Source organism: Tachyglossus aculeatus, chromosome 6, assembly GCF_015852505.1.
Source record: "Tachyglossus aculeatus isolate mTacAcu1 chromosome 6, mTacAcu1.pri, whole genome shotgun sequence".
Classification (NCBI taxonomy): Eukaryota; Metazoa; Chordata; class Mammalia; order Monotremata; family Tachyglossidae; genus Tachyglossus; species Tachyglossus aculeatus.
Genome location: NC_052071.1, coordinates 26,624,472 through 26,644,747, shown reverse-complemented (window position 1 = coordinate 26,644,747; position 20,276 = coordinate 26,624,472). Strand labels below are relative to the sequence as shown.

The following is a 20,276-nucleotide window of genomic DNA, read 5'->3' as shown; positions in this document are numbered from 1 at the left end:
TTGCTGCTTGTCTCTCTCTCTCCCACCTCCCAACCCCCAGATCCTTACAGAATTCCCGAGTCCTACCCGCATCACTGGAGAAAGAGCATGGGAGTCAGAGGAACTGGATTCTAACCCCAGCTCTGACACTTGTCTGCTGTGTGAGCTTGGGGGAGTTACTTAACTTCTTTGTGCCTCAGTTACCTAATCTGCAAAATGGAGATTAAGACTGTGAGAGCCCTGTGTGGGACAGGGATTGTGGGACAAGGATTTATCCCAGCACTTAGAACAGTACCCAGCATATAGTCAACACTTAACAAATATCATAAAAAAGGGGATGGAGAGAGGAATGCAGCCAAGCTTGATTTTTCTCTTTCTGAAAAACACAAAATGCACTGATTGGTCTATGACCTTGAAAGAAGAATTCAAGGAGCCAGTGAAGACTTCGGGTTAGATTTACTCTTGCTTTCCATTATCTCTAAGATTAAGCCATCTGGCCCTGAGTACTTAAAAAATTTAGATGACTCCCTCTGGAGTAGATATAGCTTTTTACCCACAAAAAGTTGGTAACTTAATGGATTGTGTAACTCACTTGCACAGATCTCTTAAAATGTAGACCACCTCTTTTCATCAAGGGTAATTCTCCCTGTAGTTAGGCAGGCTGGGACCATTTTGTAAGTTCTGTTTTCTCCATTTTCCTTTTGAATTTGTTCAAATATCTTGGTTTCTTATTTAACATGAACATAAGCATTTAAAATGCCTGCAACTGACCCACTATGCCCTGGAATGCACTGTTGGTCACAAAAATCACATTACACATTCCGAGAGAGGGAGAGAGAGAGAGATTGATTGTGTGTGTGTGTGTGTGTGTGTGTGTGTGTGTGTGTGTGTGTGTGTGTGTGCGCGCGCGTGTGTGTGTGTTTTGAGGACTTGGGCAGAATAAGAGGGGTGTGGAGTTGAGACAGAAAGGTGCTGGGGTATGTGGAGGTAAAATCCCAAGCCAAATGCCCAAATCAGAAATGCCCCAGGCTTCCTAGCAGCACAAGACTGGGAGTGGAGAACAAATTAAAAATATCCAAACTCCTACTCAAAGTCCTACAGAGCTCAGCTGGGATTGTGTTGATATTTATTAGCAACCAGATGGAATTGCTGGAAAGTTTTAGTTTCCTGGTCAAACTGGGATAATTCGCCTTCCCAATTTTGTTCATCTCAAGCCTCATCTCATCTTCCCTTTTGTTTTCTCATTTGTTTCTTTTCTATTTTTATTTGCAAGCTATCATTTTGGTATCCGGTTCACCTTATCCTGTATTTTTCTCTTTCCAATTTTACCTTTGTAAATTGGAGCCCTTTTACATCTCATTTCATCATCATTTTCCCTTCCTTCCTTATCTTTCATCTCATACCTCCAAACAATTTCTTTTTTCCTCTACCTTTTCTCACATTCTTTTCCTCTCATGAGGTCTTCCACTGCCTCTCTTCCACACGAAGCTGCTCTGTGCTCATCTGGCTTCCCAGATCCTGCTCTGGTGCCTGGCATTTACTAGTCCTTGGGCACCAGGCCTGTTGGTGCTGGGGGTGCCCAAGGCTCAGGACCCTCTGAAGCTGGAGACCTGAGGACAAGCTGCTGCTGCGTTAGCAGTGTCCACGATCCACTTCTGCTGGGGCAATCTGGGCCTGAAGCTGAGAGCCAGCTAATGAACCTTTACATCAATTCTGGCTCCTTTCCCTATCGGTTATACCTGTTGCCTTCATGCCGTGCAGATAGCATGGCAGCCCCAATAATAAGGGGTGGAGCTAGCTAAAACCCCCTGCTCCTGACAAGTTAAAATTTTTACCCCTACCTCCACAGTCCAGTGAGCCAATGGAACACAAGTTGAATAACTGTGGACCCCAGACCACTTTAAACTCCCTAGTAGCTTGGTCCAAGGAACTAACGCCTACCTGAGTAATCCATCTGTGGCTAAAATAGGCTGAATTGAGGATGAAGTGCAATGGACAGTGCAGTGGCCATGATGGCTGGAGAGAATTCCTTCCCATTTACCCACCACCTGCTCATTAAGGGCTCTGGGCATAGAAAAACAGAGTCAAAGGTAGCTGCCCAAAAGAAGGGCTCAGCCATTCCCCAGTAAATATGGGTGGTATTGACAATCATTCTTTCAATAATCTGGATTGTTAAAGCAAAATTTATTTGTTGTTCCTTCTGGCATGATCTGTATTATATCTACGCAGACCCTGAAGTCTAAGTTAGTTCAATCAGTGTTCCCAGGGGGCACAGCTAAAAGAGAAGTGATGCTCTTTTGGCTCAACTGACAGGAGTAACAGAAGAAAAGTCATCAATCAGTGCCACTATTAGCTGGATGATTCTCAAGTCCTTAACCAAAGTTTAATTTCAATTGCTGGACAAAACTTCAATCATTAATACAGTGGAATAACGCTTTTGAGTAAAGTGATCACAACCAACTTGAAAAAAATATTACATGATGTATGACGAAGTTATCACTGAAAATTGAAATGGGAGTCTTCCAGGCAATTACACAGAACAATTTAAAAAAAGATTGTTAAATGAATGCAAATTATTGGCGAGGAAAATTATTACAGTAGAACAACCAGTAAAGACTAAGTGAGGGCTCACCTTCATCCAAAATGTTAATAGCCAGAATATGTGCCCAATTGTCAGGTGGTTTTTTTTGCAGAGAATAACGCACCTCCTGGAGTCTTCAACCCAGAGAACAAACCGGAATCCTCCAAATGACTAGGTCGGTAAGTAGAAAGTAAATTTTTAAAAAAGTAGTGGACCAGGTTCTTAACACTAGGATAATCTGTTAAATGAAACAGGCAGGCCCAAAATTAACTAGAATTGTTATTAAGAGATTACTCTCAATCCAGTTGATAGATCACTTAAAAACATGAAAGATATTGTCAAGTACATCAAGCTACAGGTAAAGTTCAAGGTAAAAGGTTTAGCTATTGATCATTTTTCATCCTGAAGATCTTGATTTTCAACTATTTGGTCTGAACTACTTTTCACACAAAATACCATTTCATCCTAAACCACACTACTCTCATGCCAGATCTTCAGGACAAAAGTAAAATGGAGTTTGGCAGTAATGTGCTGAATCTGGATTGCCTAAACATCCACATTAGATAAATTAAACCCCAAAGTTGACCTTTTATTTATACCATATGTATAACAAGTTAACTAATCTCCACCCAGATGTTTCAATGCTATCCTAAGGAGGTGAGTTATTTCAATAGACCATTTATGTTCAGTATCTGGGCTGAGCCTGATGATGACAAATGGTAATCAAAAACTTCAGTTCTATTGTCTTTTCCTTCATGTATATCTTAATCTTGGATGAAAGACTTGACACTACAAATCATTTTCATAAGGTCAAATACTGCTCAACAAAGAGAGTCATAGTTTTGGGCATTTCCACTCAGGCAGTTACGAACTAAACACAAGTGGCTCCTTACTTCTAATCTCAAGTGTAAATTCACATTAAAGGATTTCTATCACAAAAGATTTGTATTTCCTTGGGGAAATCAATAAAGTTGGATGGTAGGAATGTACCATTTTAAAACTGGATACAAAATTTACTCATATTTTGCAGTTACTATGTTTTTCCAAGTGATCTCATAGTTTACTGGTCTGTAAAGGTAAAATTATATACTGGCATCCATCCTCCTCAGGTTATTAGAAAGAAGTTTTATGAAAGAGTTTACATTAGAAATACATTACTTTTCTTTCTCGGGCATCATGTGATGCAAGCTATATGCTATCTAAACAAGTTAACACAAGTTATTCTGAGCCAAGGAGGACAAATGTACAACAGATTAGTAAACATTGCCTTGGTTTTTATGATAGACATTAATTAAAATTTTGTTCTCAATCATACAGCCAGGAGTTGAGTGAAAGGCTCATTAAAAGTCACATGAGTAATAACATACTATATTTTATTTTCTATCAGTATTAAACTACAATATCTTATTAGGTAGCTTAATGCCTTTTAAAAGTCAAAAAATTAAAAAGGGAAAACCCTACTGAAGACAAAAAGCTGATTTGCCTTAAAAATATTAGGAAAATCCTGAAAAGAAAAGGAATTATTTCCTAATACAATTTGAAGTCTTCAAAAGTTATTTTAGCCACTCATATTTTAACATGTATATTTAAAATCTAATAATCATCTTATTAAAAGCCAATAGATCCATTTAATCCACATAAAATTAGGTGAAATCAACACTCAGTTTGAGTGTAAGCTCCTTGTTAACAAAGAATGTGTCATGTCTTTGTTCTGTATTTTCCAGGCACTTCCCACAATGAGTTTCACCAAGTGGGAGCTCAATATATACGGATGCTGCTGCTACTACTACTACTAATAATAATAATTGCGGTATTTGTTAAGCGCTTACTATGTGCTATGAACTGTACTAATTATTGGGGTGGATACAAGCAAATCAGGTTGGACACAGTCTCTGTCCCACTTGGGGCTCAGTCTCATTCCCTATTTACAGATGAGGTAACTGAGGCCAAGAGAAGTGAAGCAACTTGCCCAAGGTCACAGAGCAGACAAGTGGCAGAGCCAGGATTAGAACCCATGAGTTTCTGAGTTCCAGGTCTGAGCTCTATCCACTATGCCATGCTGACAGGTTACTTTATTGAATCATTACAACATAGCATGAAAAAGACAGATAAACAAATTCCTGATCAATCAATGATATTTATTGAACACTTACTGTGTGCAGAACCCTGTGCTGTTTGAGCAATTGTTTCATAAAAAAATGAAAAATAATGTTTTGTAAAAGAATGAAAAATACTGTATCAAACTGATTTTCTGAACAAGGAAAATTTTCCTTATTTTCAATGAAAATTCATCTTCTAATTAATTTTATGTTCATAATTTTTTAAAAAGTATTCACAAATAATGTTTGGTTTCTGTAATTATTTGTTCAGACTTTCCCACTCTCCCTATTCCTCAGTCCCATAATGAAAAAAAAGATGATTCCTAACTTTGGAAAATTATTCCTCAACAACACTTTAACGCAGAGTGTTTGAAATCTAGCTTCTCCCACCATTTATTCAATCACATTTACCTTTCCAAACTCTTACTCCTCTTTCTTTCTTTAGAGGGACTACTCAAGGTATTTTATTTTGGAAAGAATAAGAGTGCGGATGGTTTCCTGAATATTTCCTATTCTACTTCGGGGATTTCGCCTAATCGACCAGATAATTTGTGAGTATACTCTTGAGGATTGATCATTTATGGTCTCCGGAGATGGAGTTGTGACAAGGGTGATGTCATCAACTGTCCTCCATAGCAATGTGATGGGATCTCACTGGATCAAACATTCATCTCTTCTCTGTGAACATGAGGGAATGTGGCTAGTGTTCTTAGATGCATTAAAGGAGGTGAAGAGAAATGAACTATAATGATTTGAATTCTTCCCTTGCATCTCCAGACATTGGTGCCCTCTCTTCATTTTGAACACAGGGTGGAAAGAGGGTAGGGATTTTAGGGGGCACAGGACAGGTTTTAAAGATCTAATAGGTCTGAATGCCACTAATTTTCATCTTTTCATCCCTGTTTGGAAACTCCCAGCTCTTGTCAGAGATTTGGTATGAATGAGGCCGGAAGTCCAGCTCAAAAACCTTTGATGACCCCAATTCTTCCATGAAGTGGGTACCTATAATCTCGGGAGTTACAGACTGGACAAAATCTGAAGGCTGGCAAAAACCTAAAGCAGAGGCAAGTCTAAGTGGCAGCCACTGTGCTTGTGGAAAAATAACTAGGGGCAAGTGGCTGACACTCTACTCTTGCCCTGCCTTACTCCTATCACAAACGATGAGTCCCTAAAATAGGAACTGAAACCTCGCCCTGCCCCCTCCTACCTCACCTTGCTGCTCTCCTACAACCCAGCTGGCACCCTCTGCTCCTCTAATGCCCACCTATTCACTGTACCTTGATCTCATCTACCTCACCGCTGACTTCTCACTTACATCCTGCCTCTAAACTGGAATCCCCTCCCACTTTATAACCATCAGAACAATGACTCTCCCCACTTTCAAAGCCATAGTGAAGGCACATCTCCTCCAAGAAGCCTTCCATAATGCCTCATTTCCTCTTCTTCCATTCCCTCTGCATCACTCTGATTTGCTCCCTTTATTCACCTCTCAGCCCCACAGCACCTATGCATATATCAATCACTAATTTACCTATTTATATTAATGTCTGTCTCCCCCCTCTAGACTGTAAGATCGTTATGGGCAGGGAATGTGCCTAACAATGCTTGTTATACTGTACTCACTCAAATGCTTAGTACAGTGTGCTGCACACAGTAAGCGTTCAATAAATATAACTGATTGATGCAATATTTCCCCTTTTCACTCACAAATCCATGTATGACTATCCTTATAAGGTTTGTAATTGTCCATGCTTCAGTACACTATTAATATTACTGGGATTTATATAGCACTGGCTTCCAAAGAGCTCAAAGTATTTTCATATATATCACATTATATCATTTACTCCCCCAAAATAGCTCTAGTACTCCTATACTCTGTTCTATATTACCTGACCTCCTTCTGAAATCCTGACATAGATACAAAAAAATTCCTAATGTACATATCACTATGCTCTGAATTTAACATATTTCAATCAATAGCATATATTGAGCATCTACTGAATGCAGAACCCTGTACAAAGCACTTTGCAAAGTACAAAAGGCACAAAATACACTTTACCCAGGAGCTACAACCTAAAGGGGGAAGATGAACAAACAAAATATATTAACCGACAGTGGTAGGAAAAGGAAGACCAAGGATTGAGTAGGTAGCTGGATGAAACAGAGCAAATCACAATAATGGAATATGATATGGATTGAGTAGGTAGCTGGATGAAACAGAGCAAATCACAATAATGGAATATGATATAGATTTATACCTAAATGCTAAGGGTTGCTATTGGGTTGATAAGATTGGGAGAACAGTAAAGAAGAGATAATGGAAGGTGCAAAGACTTCAAGTTGGAGAATAGCGGTTGAAGTGTGTCAAAAATAAGGACAAAGTTTGTGGAAAGGATTGCAGATATTACAAGGAGTTTTTGTTTGATGCAGGTAGAGATAGGTGGTCATTGGAGGTTCTTAACGAAGGGAGAAGTGTGGGTGGAGTGACATTTCAGGAAGATGATCTGGGCAGCAGCATGATGGGGGCAAGCAGGGAGACGGTGAGGAGGCTGATACAGCAGTCTAATACAGATACTACGGGGGTGACAGTGTTAGGTTGGAGAAGACAGGGCAGAGCTAGAAAGTAATTTGGAAAAAGTATTGGTAGGATTTAACAGTTGATTGAATGTGAGCGCTTAAAGTCAATGAGGAGTTAGTCAAGGTCATGGCCTGATGATGATGTTTGTTACTGACAGAGGAGGAAAAGTTAGGAAGGTAGGTACAAAGTTCAGGTTTGGAACTTCTGAGTTTGGGTGACAGTTTGGGGCATCAAATTAGAGATTTCCTGGAGGCAAGGAGAAATGTGAGATGGAATATTGGGAGAGTGATAGAAGTTAATCTGGGAGTGAGCAGATGTGCTTCCCAAGAGATTAATTAGAGAATAGAGAAGCATCATGGCCCAGTGGATAGAGCAGGGCTGGAGAGTCAGAGGGATCTGGGTCCTAATCCTGGTTCCATCACTTGTCACTTGCTCTGTGATCTTGGGCAAGTAATAATAATAATAATAATAATAATAATGATGGAATTTGTGAAGTGCTTACTAAGTGCCAAGCACTGTTCTAAGCACTGGGGTGGATACAAGGTAATCTGGTTGAACACAGTCCCTGTCCCACATGGGACTCACAGTCTTAATCACAACTTTACAGATGAGGTTAAGCGCTTAGTACATTGCTCTGCACACAGTAAGTGCTCAATAAATACGATTGATGAGGTCACTGAGGGACAGAGAAGTGAAGCAATTTGCCCAAGGTCACACAGCAAGAAAAGTGACAGAGCCAAGATTAGAACCCACATCCTCTGACTTCCAAGCCTCTACTCTTGACACTAGGCCATTGACACATCACTTCTCTGTGCCTCAGCTACCCCATCTGTAAAATGGAGATAAAAACTGTGAGCTCCATGTGGGACATAGACTGTATCCAACCTGATTAGCCTGTATCTACCTCAGAGCTTACTACAGTGCCTAGCACATAGGAAGCCCTTAAAACCATAAAAAGAAAAAAAAAATTGACTGCAGAGCAAAAAGAGTAGCATGCCCAGGATGGAGCGTTGTGGAACATCAACAGAGGATGAGAGGTGGAAGAGGAGCTAGTGAATGAAATTGAGTGGTCGGAGATGTAAGGAGAACCACAAAAGAACCATGTCAGCCGATCTAATAGTGTTCCAAGAAAAACAGAGTGCTTAAAAGAGCTACAGGCAGCTGAGGGGTCAAGGATGATTAGGGAAGAGAAGAGCCCCACTAGACAGGGTTCAGAGGAGATCATTGATGTCACTGAGGTCGAGAGGGCAAAATCTGATTCTATGAGGCCAAGAAGAGAGTTGCTGAAGTTAAGATAACAGGAGTTTGGAGAAAAATAGGAAAGAGGGAGTTGGGGTGATTGCTGGAGGGAGCTGTGGGATCTAGATAAAGCTTATTATAGAATCTCAACATTTCAATATTTCCCTGTTGCTGTAATTATGGTATCTGATTAAAGCACAGCTTAGCTGCTGAACCCTCACTGTGTTCCAGCCAATAAATCAAATAAAACAACATGCTGTGTCCTGGGCCAGTTTCAGACATTTGGTTGCTCTCAAGAAAGAAAAATCTGCGGTCTTTTCCCATTCTATATGACATCATTGCACTGCGCCATGTGCCTACTCAAGTGTTCCGAATGATGTCATCGGATTAAAATCCAATCAAACTCTTGAACCTAGAGCATATTCTGTCAGGGCGGTGAGGGTCGGGGGACAGAAAGTAGGTGAGCAGCGGACCTCTCTTGCTCCACAGCATTGCTTCCCAAGTTCCCGTTCACACAGGGGCTGCTTCTGACTCAGGTGGGTGCTTTCAAATTTTCAATGGCCACCACCCGCTTCATGGTGTGCTCTGAGGTAACCGCCTCACTTGCTTTCCATCTGAAGCCAAAGCTAACTGGGTTACGGGTATGGTATAATGATGACATACACAATGAAATATAAATATATAACATATAAAATATATATAATGATAACATGATTCCAGCCATTCATTCTCTCAGTCTCCTTTGCAGCTCTTCCTCCCCCTCCCATCCCCTTACTGCAGGGGTTCCTCAAGGGCCAGTTCTTGATCCCCTTCTGTTCTCTATCTACACTCACTCGCTTGGTGAACTCATTCGCTCCCACAGCTTCTACTATCATCTCTATGCTGATGACACCCAAATCTACATCTCTTCCCTTGCTCTCTCTCTCTCCCTCCAGGCTCGTATCTCCTCCTGCCTTCAGGACATCTCCATCTGGATGTCTGCCCACCATTTAAAGCTCAATATGTCCAAGAACGAGCTCCTTATCTTCCCTCCCAAACCCTGTCCTCTCCCTGACTTTCCCGTCACTGTAGATGGCACTACCATCCTTCCCATCTCACAAGCCCGCAACCTTGGTGTCATCCTCGACTCTGCTTTTTCATTCACCCCACACATCCAATCCATCACCAAAACCTGCCGGTCTCACCTCCACAACATCGCCTAGATCTGCCCTTTCCTCTCCATCCAAACCGCTACCTTGCTGGTTCAATCTCTCATCCTAACCCGACTGGATTACTGCATCAGCCTCCTCACTGATCTCCCAACCTCCTGTCTCTCCCCACTTCAGTCTGCTACCTGGATTATCTTTGTACAGAAACGCTCTGGGCATGCCACTCCCCTTCTCAAAAATCTCTAGTGGTGCCTATCAACCTACGAATCAAGCAAAAACCCCTCACTCTCGGCTTCAAGGCTCTCCATCACCTCACCGCCTCCTACCTCTCCTCCCTTCTCTCCTTCTACAGCCAAGCCTGCACCCTCTGCTCGTCTGCCGCTAACCTCCTCAATGTGCCTCATTCTCGCCTGTCCCGCCGTCCTCCCCCGGCCCACATCCTTCCCTTGGCCTGAAATGCCCTCCATCCACACAACCGCCAAACTACCTCTCTTCCTCCCTTCAAAGCCCTACTAAGAGCTCACCTCCTCCAGGAGGCCTTCCTAGACTGAACCCCCTTTTTCCTCTCCTCCTCCCCATCCCCCCGCCTTGCCTCCTTCCCCTCCCCACAGCACTTGTATATATTGTATAGAGAAGTAGCGTGGCACAGTGGAAAGAGCATGGGCTTTGGAGTCAGAGGTCATGGGTTCAAATCCCAATTCCACCAATTGTCAGCTGTGTGATTTTGGGCAAGTCACTTAACTTCTCTGTGCCTCAGTTACCTCATATGTAAAATGGGGATTAAGACTGTGAGCTCCCCATGGGACAACCTGATCATCACCTTGTAACCACCCCAGCGCTTAGAACAGTGCTTTGCACATAGTAAGTGCTTAATAAATGCCATTATTATTACTATATTTGTACAGATTAATTACTCTAATTGTACATATTTACTATTCTATTTATTTTGTTAATGACGTGCATATAGCTATAATTCTATTTATTCTAATAGTTTTGACACCTATCTACATGTTCTGTTTTGTTTTGTTGTCTGCCTCCTCCTTCTAGATTGTGAGCCCATTGTTGGGTTGGAACCATCCCTTTATGTTGCCGACTTGTACTTCCCAAGCACTTAGTCCAGTGCTCTGCACACAGTAAGTGCTCAATAAGTATGACTGAATGAATAACATGAACTTTTCTTTGCTCTTCCTTTCAGGGGAAACAACGTTTGAATCGTACCTTGGCTTTAGACCACATGTTGGCTTCACAACTGGCACCAATAAAAACTTGCGTCCGAATCCCAAGGTATTAACTTGGTGATATGAGCAACTCCAGATCTTCAACTGAGGGCCAGATGTGCAGGTTGTGATAATACCCTAAACTATAGTCTGTTGAATCAGCAAGTTCTGATTACTATTACAGCTGGACTTTTTATGTGTTAATTAGTTTCACAAATACAACAGTTGTGTATTTAAGAATGCACCTAAATGTACCTAAATAGGATAAAATGCAATCTCTCATATGGATTAATCACTTTGGTTTGCATGGTTTTCCATGTATAGAATCTTAGATTCTTTTACTTGAGAGAATGTGCTGTCATGCAAATTCCTTTAAATCTACATATTCCTTTCTTGAATGAAAACTACTGTCAGGGTACAGCTGCATATTTTGTTGATTTTGGATACTTGATCTCGCTGTGAGAAGTTACAGGGTTATTCTAACATTTATGGGCCATCATAAATAAGCACTGCAGACTATTTCAAAAGACATGTCAATATAGCAAGTACTTTTCAAGGATAACATAAATTATGGCATGGAATTGAAATAGCTTATGGTATTGGCAACTCCAGTAGGAAACAAATGAACTGAGAATACAGACTAGCCCATTTTTATATACATCTGGAGGATATTTTTTTATGATTCTTCACCTGAAATTTGTTTTCCTACATAATTTGCTATGTTCGACAGGGATATATTTTTTGGCAGATGTCAAAATCATATGTCAGGTAGACTGTCCAAAGAATCATGGGTTGTTACATGTTTATATCTACCAGTGTCCTTTATATACATTGCTTAGGGGATTATTATGTCTTTCATTTGGCTAACCATATTTGCCTTTTGGGGACCCGTTAGACTGAAAACTCCTTGAGGTCAGGGTTCACCTCTACCAGCTCTACCAGTTCTCTCAGCTTCTGGAAAACCAGGAAAGAGGGGCAGTTATATCTGAACAGAAGCATTGGATAACCTGTGACATGGAGAGGTACAGTTCCACATCAGCCAATCAATCAATGGTATTTAATGAGTGCTTATTGTTGAAAAGCACTATCCTATTGTACTTTAGGGAAGTACAATGTAACAGAGCTGGTAGAGGTCATTGTACTTCCCTAAGTGCTTAGGATAGTGCTTTTCAACAATAAGCACTCATTAAATATCATTGATTGATTGGCTGATGTGGAACTGTGCCTCTCCATGTCACAGGTTATCCAATGCTTCTGTTCAAATATAACTGCCCCTCTTTCCTGGTTTTCCAGAAGCCCACAACTATGAGTCACTGAAGTTGTAGCTCAATGTTTCCCTGTGGCATTTCTTTAGCAGGCAGTCTTCCCATATTAGTCACTTAATGTTTGCATATCCCAATTTCTACACCTTGAATGAGTCCAACCCAGAGAAGCTGGCTTATATCAAACACTGTTTCAGTAGGGACAGAAAGCCTGTTTTCTGGGGTCTCGTCAATGGTAATGTTATTTTGCCACTGCCTAATGGCTTGTAGGAGATTAATGAAATTGCTAAAGGATTGCCATATGAAGGCCACAACCAAATTATCCTAAGTTGCATCCCTTCTGATAGTTCAGGGTCCACTTTAAAGGGAGCCTCTAAAGTTGATTTAGCCATGCATAGTAGTAGTGTTTCTACTGAGTGCCAACTGAACGCAACACCCTGTACTAAGCACTTGGAAAGCACAACAGCCTTACAAGGTATTTTCTCTGCCCACATGCAGCTCATATTCTGTTATGGGAAACAAACAGAAATCTTCACAAACAGTGGAAGCAGGATATAAATTTAGATACTGGACTAAGTTTATTCCTGGTAATAAGTTTATTATTCCAGAGAGGGTAAATTAGCAGGCTATTTATTGCTTATGGTAGATATATTAGCAAGCTCCATAAAACTATTCACTGCCCAGAAGTACCAGCACCCAAAGTCCTGCTGCCAGAATTCCTGATGATCAATGAAATAGTCCATACTTTTAAGAAGTAAATGTGAAGCTTTTCTAAGCCAATTTCCCTCAATGGGAATTTTCAAGCTCGAGAAATAAACTATGGGGAAGACAATCTGGATATTTATTTTCTTAGACAATAGAAAGGAAGATTCTTTAGTTTTGATGTTAAAATAAGCCAATAAATAACAGCTACTTCCATAAAAGAGAAAATATCAGATCTCACTGGATAAGAGAAAACTTATACCTTCAGTGATACCATTATCAACTAATAACCCAAGACGACAATGCAAAAATAACCAATGTGATTTTGAGGGAAAATAATTTTGAGAGCCTTTGAAAAGTCATAAAATACACAAAATCTGAAATGTGATTTGGCAATGAAATCATTCCACTGGAATATAGTGCAAAAAGAAAAGTGGAATAGTATTGCATTGCAGTATTTTCTTATATATTGGATATGAGAAAATGATGTTGCACCAAGAATGGCTGTGTCGTAGGGTTCAAATTTAACAAAGACATAAGTTATAAATTAGGATTCATTCCAGAATCTCTGTACAGTTAATGTAGCTTAGTATAGTTTAGCTTAATTTGCTTATACACTATAAACAGCAAACACCTTGCCCCTGGCCCCGACCTCACCACTCTCCTACTACAACCCAGCAAGCATACTTTGCTCTTTTAATACTAACCTTCTCACTGCACCTTGATCTCATCTATCTCACCACTGACCTCTAGTCTACGTTCTGTCTCTGTCCTGGAACACCTTCCTTCTTCTTATCCGACATTTACTCTCCCCATCTTCGAAGTCTTATTGAAGACATCTTCTCAGAGAGGCCTTCCCAGACTAAGCCCTCTTTTCCTTTTCTTCCACTCCCTTCTGTGTCACCCTGACTTTCTCCCTTTATTCATCCGCTTTCCCAGCCATAGAGCACTTATGTATATATCTATAATTTCATTTATATTAGTGTCTGTCTCCCCCTTGAGACTGTAAGCTCGTTGTGGGCAGGGAATGTGTCTGTTACATTCCTATATCATACTCTCTCAAGCAATTAGTACAGTGCTCTGCACACAGTACAGACCTCTGAGCTGCGTTCAACACTGTGGATCACCCCCTGGTCCTGGAAATGTTATCCAACCTTAGCTTCACTGACTCTGTCCTCTCCTGGTTCTCCTCATCTCTCTGGCTGTTCATTCTCAATCTCCTTTGTGGGCTCCTCCTCTGCCTCCCACCCATTAACTGCGGGGGTCCTTCAAAGTTCAGTTCTGGGTCCCCTTCTATTCTCCATCTACACCCATTCCCTTGGAGAACTCATTCACTCCTATGGCTAAAACTACCACCTCTATGCAGATGATACCCAAATCTACATCTCCAGGCCTGATCTCTCTCCCTTTCTGCAGTCTCACATTTCCTCTTGCCTTCAAGACATCTCTACTTGGATGTCCTCCTATCACCTCAAGCTTAGCTTGCCCAAAACCAAACTCTCTATCTTCCCACCCAAACCCTGTCCTCCCCCTGATTTGCCCATCCCTGTAGACTACACCACCATCCTTTCTGACTTACAAGCCTGTAAACTTGGAGTTATTCCTGACTCTTCTCTCTCATTCAAGCTACATATTAAATCCATCAGTAAACCGTGTTTGTTCCACCTTCACAACAGCTTCCCTGGCACCTTGGGACAGTCCTGAAGCCTCTGGGATGGCAGTTAGGACATAGGGCGCTTAGTACAGCACTCTGCACAACAGTAAGAGCTCGATAAATACTAACGAATGAATTCCCAGTCACTGGGCCTTCAGCACGTTTCCATACACAATCTCCTCAGCATCCCCAACCCCTAATCCAGCTCTCTCCTGTTAGTCAATTGTTTTTACTGATGACTTACTGTGTGCAGAGCACTGTACTAAATGCTTGGGAGTGTACAACATATCAGACACATTCTATGCCCACAACAAGCTTACAGTCTAGAGCATGCAGTTCTCTTCCACTCTCATCCCCATCGACAGAGCAGCTTGAATGGTGAAGGATAAATTTGGGGATTCATTGCCCCAGTAACTGAAGAGGGGCTAATAGTCATTGCTGAGGTCATTTCTAAGTACAAATTAAATTCTGGGTAAATCATACATAAATCTAGCCCATCTTTGAGTAAATAAGACATCATTCTTCTAAGGAATAGGAGGGTATTTTACTCATGAAAACATATTTGAATAAAATTGCACTCAATTTTTTCAAACTCTTGCAAAAACATATGCCTACAGTAGACTATAGATCTAGAAGTGGGAAGGAGTAAGTATGATTTATCATTTGACTGAGGCTAGGGGAAGAATTAGTTTCTTCTTGACACAACCTAATTAAAGCTGCTGCAGTTGATTTTCAACTCTGTCTCTGATTCGCTCAAGGATTTTGAGCAAACATAACTCCTTCCCAATTCATATCTGACAGACCACAGATCTCCCCATCTTCAAAGCCTTTCCGAAATCACATTTCCTCAGGGGGGCCTTCCTCAATTCATCTCTAATTGCCCCGCTTTACATTTCCCAAATGCTACTTCAGCCCCTCTGTGCCACCTATGCACTTAAGTACACATGTGCATTTTCTTATACTCTATTGCTTCCTCTTATTGTAAACTTTTTGCGTCAGGGATCATGTATACTAATTATACTGAACTATCCAAAGCAGTAGGCTCGTTTTGGGCAGGGAATGTGTTGCTTATTGTTATATTGTATACTCCCAAGTGCTTAGTTCACTACTCTGCACACAGTAAGTGCTCAATAAATATGATTGAATGAATGAATAAATACGTTTGACTGAATGAATGAATTGAATACAATGTTCTGGACACAGCAGACACTTAATAAATGTTATTGATTGGTAGCATTCAATAACTCATTACAAGATTTAATAAGTCTTGATGCCAGAAAGCGCTTCTTTATACCTAATCAAATCTCATCTTCTTTACAAGGCTTCTCCAATTCCCAGTATCCCAAGTCACATAAACCTAACAGCCATCTCTAGCACTTATTTATATCCATCCTCAGTACTTTTATTAATTTATTTAGTTGTACATTCAATTGTTCATTTTGATTACTCTGTAAATATTTTTATGACTGCCTATCCTTTCAGAATATGTTCCAAGCTCTTGTCTTAGGCTGTTGAGTCATCTCCAACCTATAGGGACTCCACGGACAAATCTCTCCCAGAACACCCCATCTCCAACTGTAAACGTTCTGGCAGTGTACCCATTGAATTTTCTTGGTAAAAACATGGAAGTGTTTTAGCATTGCCTTCTTCTGTGCAGTAAACTTGTGTCTCTGCCCTCGACTCTCTCTCCTTGACTCTCTCCCATGTCTCTGCTGCCCAACACAGGTGAGTTTTGACTTGTAGCAGATTGCCTTCCACTCACTAGCCTCTGCCCAAGCTAGGAAGGGATTGGATATGCCTCTGCTTGACTCTCCCTCTTGTATCCAAGACTGGTAAAGTACTGAAAACCCTCCAGGTGCGATCCTGAGAGGAATCCCAGGTGCTAAGCACTAAAAAATATTATTATTACTACTACTTCTACTTCTGGTTTTGTCTCCCCCTTTTATACTGTGAGCCCACTGTTGGGTAGGGACTGTCTCTATATGTTGCCAATTTGTACTTCCCAAGCGCTTAGTACAGTGCTCTGCACACAGTAAGCGCTCAATAAATACAATTGATGAAGATGATGATGATACTTCTCCTATCAGTAAAAGGGGTATAATTCAGCCAGTTCTGTTATACTGCATGTACTAATAATGATGGCATTTATTAAGCGCTTACTATGTGCAAAGCACTGTTCTAAGCACTAGGGAGGTTACAAGGTAATTAGGTTGTCCCACGGGGAGCTCACAGTCTTAATCCCCATTTTATAGATGAGGTAACAGGGACAGAGAAGTTACTTGCCCGAAGTCACACAGCTTACAACTGGCGGAGCCAGGATTTGAACCCATGACCTCTGACGCCAAAGCCCGTGCTCTTTCCACTGAGCCATGCTGCTTCTCACATACTCAATGTGTACAGAATGCTGCTGGAGAATTAGGGAATGATTTGTCCACAAAATGCATCTTTCCAGAGAGAAGGCAATCCATGTCAACACAAGTAGATCCAATTTAGGAACAAATTCTTGGATATGTGCATTAGTCAAGGCATGAGTAACATAATACGATCTTTCCATTAGATGAGGCTCTTCGTGAACACAACACATTCTAGCAGAACTGGCGGTATTTAGCTAAATGAAATGATGTCTCATGGACTAAAATACTGAAACACCAACATGCTGAGGGGCTAAAATCTGAGGAGAAACTGAACTAGAGCTAGATTAAGCAGCCCAAATAACTAAGAAACTAAGCAGTACTAGAGGTGCAAATCTCCATCTTTAACTACTAAAGGACATAAAAATACTAGGATAGTTATGCTTTTCCTTTTGACATGGCTGAGAAATTAATTCCTATTGAGGATTGCTAGCCAAATTTGGCTTTAAATAATTACATTTCTGGCATTACCAAAGCAAGTAAAAGGCGGTTGAGAAGCCCTAGGCACTTCATTCAAGCCAAAATTTCTTTAGTTTGATTTTTGGCTCCACGTTTCCCCCGCATGTCATATTTTTGACTTCCTTATGAATTTCTGAATCTGAAATCAAGGGAGGAGTGCAAATCTTGGTGTCGCAATCTAGAACACTGTCACACTACTCTGAAATTTAAAAGTATGCATTAGACAATAGGAAATAACTACTTCAATCCAGTATTTTCAGCATTCTTATTAGAATAATAATGGTTTATAGAAAGTGCTTACTATGTACTAAGCACTGGGGTATTCAGAAGGTCATCAGATCAGAAAGTCACTGTCCCACCTGAGACTCAAAATCTAAGAGGAAGAGAGGGCAGACATTTTGGTCCCATTTTACAGTTGAAGGAACTGAGACACAGAGAGGCTATGTGTAGAGGCTGTGTGTAACCCCTTACTGTAGGGGTTCCTCAAGGGTCAGTTCTTGATCCCCTTCTGTTCTACAACTATACTCACTCCCTTGATGAACTCATTCGCTCCCATGGCTTCAACTATCATCTCTATGCTAATGACACCCAAATCTACAACTCCACCCCTGTTCTCTCTCCCACCCTCCAGGCTCATATCTCCTCCTGCCTCCAGAACATCTCTATCTAATCTAAAACTCAACATGTCCAAGACTGAGCTCCTTATCTTCCCTCCCAAACCCCATCCTCTCCTTGACTTTCCTGTCACTGTACCACTGTACCATTCTTCCTGTCTCACAAGCCCGCAACCTTGGTGTCATCCTTGACTCTGCTCTCTCATTCACCCCACACATCCAATCTGTCACCAAAACCTGCCAGGCTCACCTCCACAACATCGCCAACATCCATCCTTTCCTCTCCATCCAAACTGCTACCTTGGTTCAATCTCTCATCCTATTCCAACTGGATTACTGCATCAGCCTCCTTTCTGATCTCCCACCCTCCTGTCCCTCCCTGCTTCAGTCTACACTTCACTCTGCTGCCCGGATTATCTTTGTATAGAAATGCTCGGGGCGTGTCACTCCTCTCCTCAAAAATCTCCAGTGGTCGCTTATCAACCTTCGAATCAAGCAAAAACTCCTCACTCTCGGCTTCAAAGCTCTCCATCACCTCACCTCTTCCTATCTCACCTCCCTTCTCTCCTTCTACAGCCCAGCCTGCATGCTCCGCTCCTCTGCTGCTAACCTCCTCACTGTGCCTCATTCTCTCCTGTCCCACTGTCGACCCCTGGCCCATGTCCTACCTCTGGCCTGGAATGCCCTCCCTCCACAAATCTGACAAACCATCTCTCTTCCTCCCTTCAAAGCCCTACTGAGAGCTCACCTCCTCCAGGAGGCCTTCCCAGACTGAGCCCCCTCTTTATTCCTCCCCTCCTCCTCATCGCCCCCTCCCTCCCTCTACCCTACCCCCTCCCCACAGCACTTGTGTAATAATAATAATAATAATGGTATTTATTAAGCACTTACTATGTTCAAAGCACTGTTCTAAGTGCTGGGAGGTTACAAGGTGATCAGGTTTTCCACGGGGGGCTCACAGTAATAATCCCCATTTTACAGATGAGGTAACTGAGGCCCAGAAAAGTTAAGTGACTTGCCCAAAGTCACACAGGTGACAATTGGCAGAGCCAGGATTTGAACCCATGACCTCTGACTCCAAAGCCCGTGCTCTTTCCACTGAGCCACGCTGCATATTTATTACTCTATTTATTGTATTAATGATGTGTATAAAGCCATAATTATATTTATTCTGATGGTATTAATCCCTGTCTACATGTTTGTTTGTTTTTTGTCTGTCTCCCCCTTCTAGACTGTGAGCTTGTTGCTGGGTAGGGACCATATCTATATGTTGCCAATTTGTACTTCCCAAGTGCTTAGTACAGTGCTCTGCACACAGTAAGCACTCAATAAATATGATTGAATGAATGAATATGTGAATTGCAAGGTCACACAGCAGGCCCAAGGTAGAGCTAGGACACCAACTTGGGTTGCCTGACACCCAGAACCATATTCTTTTCACTAGCTTTTGTTGATGTCATGTATCAGAACTTCGATATCAAAACAGCAATTCCACGGCGATGGGTTTCACTAGCCACAGTTTTTGACATACCATCTGAAAATACTATTTCTTCTAGAACTCAGGAGAGATTGGAGGAGAGGTTCCTGAGCTCATCGTGCAAAATAAAGAATGTTTCTGTGGTTTTCAACAGTTTCACTCTGTAATGATGTATGGGGGAAGAACTTTTTTTTTCTTTTTCTCTTTTTGCTACAGTTTGCAGCTGACACCCAGTATTTCTGCTAAGTTATTATTAGCTTTCTGCTTTACAGTTTGTACGGCGCTGAAAATATAGTTCTTTAAAATATTCCTGAGCATGAAAAACCATGAATGATTTGGAGTTGCATGCTGCAGTGGGGCTCACACCCAAGGAAAAGTCTCCCAAAGCCCAAACCCTGTACCCTTTTCCCCATGAAGTGCCCAAGAGTAGATATCCTAAGAAACACCCTGACGGTCTCTCAGATGATCTCATGAAAACTCAGCCAAGATGCTGCCAGATGGACTTTAATCTGCCAGCAGCTCTGCCACCTCTCCTTGCACAATGGCCACTTTTAGATGCTGCGATCGTCCAAATACAGCTACCATATTGTTCACTTCTTCAAATGGCACACTGCCCTTTAACCAGAGTCAAGAAGCGTCTCCGTCATTCTTCTTGGGAACAAAAGTCCTAAAAACAAGATAATGTAATATTTGCAACAGCCCCACCACTTCCTCCCTGTGCTTCTCTCAGAGCTGTAGCGAAGCAGCGTGGCCTCGTGGAAAGAGCAGGGGCTGAGTGTCAGAGGACTTTGAGTTAATAATACCACTACTACTACTAATAATTTTGATATTTGTTAAGCGCTCAGATACAAGGTAA

The 20,276-nt window shown here is 41.5% G+C and overlaps 1 non-coding gene across 1 annotated transcript; it reads right to left on the bottom strand.

Annotated features, from left to right (window-relative positions):
- Positions 1 to 16,194: 16,194 nt before the first annotated feature.
- On the bottom strand, positions 16,195 to 16,332 carry LOC119930184. Its single transcript, XR_005451672.1, has one exon. It is a non-coding gene; the product is annotated as a small nucleolar RNA SNORA7 (small nucleolar RNA).
- Positions 16,333 to 20,276: the final 3,944 nt, after the last annotated feature.